This window comes from Penaeus chinensis, chromosome 12 (genome assembly GCF_019202785.1).
Source record: "Penaeus chinensis breed Huanghai No. 1 chromosome 12, ASM1920278v2, whole genome shotgun sequence".
In the NCBI taxonomy this organism is placed as follows: Eukaryota; Metazoa; Arthropoda; class Malacostraca; order Decapoda; family Penaeidae; genus Penaeus; species Penaeus chinensis.
Window position 1 is genome coordinate 35,098,119 of NC_061830.1, and position 1,468 is coordinate 35,099,586.

The following is a 1,468-nucleotide window of genomic DNA, read 5'->3' on the forward strand; positions in this document are numbered from 1 at the left end:
ACATCGTCGGAGTCTGACAACTCCATTGCGAGGTCCTCGCTGGTTGAGGGCTCCTCGTCTGTTGTCAGGCTATCCTTGGGTCCACTGGGGGGTGGAGAGCCTTTGGTAGCTCTGACTTTGGTTGGTTCGGCTTTTCTCTCAGGCTTTTTCTTGGCTGGCCTTGCTGGCCTTGCCTGGGCAAGGTCAGCGTGATCTGGCTCTGGCTGCACAGATTCAGCCTGTTCTGGCTCTGCCTGTGAAGGCATGGCCTGGTTTGGAGTGGGGAGGGGAGTCTCGTCCTGGGGTGAGGGTGAGGCTGGTTTTTCTCTAGCCAGCTTTCTTCCCTTCAGGGCTGCGACAGTCTGGGTCATTGCCGTCATGGCGACCGAAACTGCCTTCTCGGCCTCCTCACTCGACCTCCCCAGGGCTGTTGCTACTGCTGTGACAACAGCAGTTAACAGGAGAGTCATATCGTCCTCGTCAAAGAGGAGATGATCATCTGTTGGGGAGGTTTTTGTGGTGCTCTTAGAAACTTTTTTCTTTAGTTTCTTTTTCTGCACCTTTGGCATTGTCGGAAACTCCTTTTTGTTGGAGACATCCGGTGTCGGCTGGGGGGCGGCTTCCTTCCTCTTAGGAGGTCGGGGGGCCTTTTCACTTTTGTTCCTTCCCCAGACATGGGTGCCCGGTGGGGCAGGAACAAAGTCTGATCGGTTTTGAGCAACCTCTTGTCGCCTGAGGGCCGCCTTTTTCCTGACAGAGCAAGTCAGGCTCCAGGCATGATGCTTCTTGGCACAGTTGGGACATTTGGCTGTTGTGTCCCTCTTTTCCTCTTTGTATGCCTTGAGGCATACCTCTGTGTTGTGTGCCTTGCTACAGACACCACATTTAGGCTTGGCTGTACAGTTAGCCTTGTGGTGACCGTATTTCTGGCACTTGAAACACCGAAGTGGTTCTGGCACATACGTTCGAAGGTTGTAGGTGCCCCAGTTACCCAGATCAAGGGTAGTGGTTGGGGCACCTTTCATGGTCACCAGGACTTGCCTGGTTGGAGTCTTCCCCTTCGACATTCGGGAAGCCTGCACGACCTGTGGGTGTGAAGCGATCAGCTCCACATCGTACGAGACTGAGAAGCCAAGTAGCACCATCTTGGTTCTCTTTTCCTCGGGACTTAGTGGGGAAAGACTCACTTTTCTCCCATCAGTTAGCTCCTTCGTTTCCCGGAGGAAATTTAAGGTAGCTTGATCTTTGGGCATTATGATCATGCCCTGATCTCGGGCGACCCGGATCGACAACCGGATTTTCCGTTGCAACTCCAATGCCCTGACCAATTGGTAGGCATTGTCGAAGCCTTCGGGTTTAGCTGGCACTTTGAACTGGGTGAAGCGTTTAGGTGGTCCCGACTCTTCATCAGAGTCGGTATCCGGCCTCGGACGCTTCGGCCCGCCCTTTCGGCTTTCGGGCTTGTTTGAGGAGGCAGGAGCTGATGCGG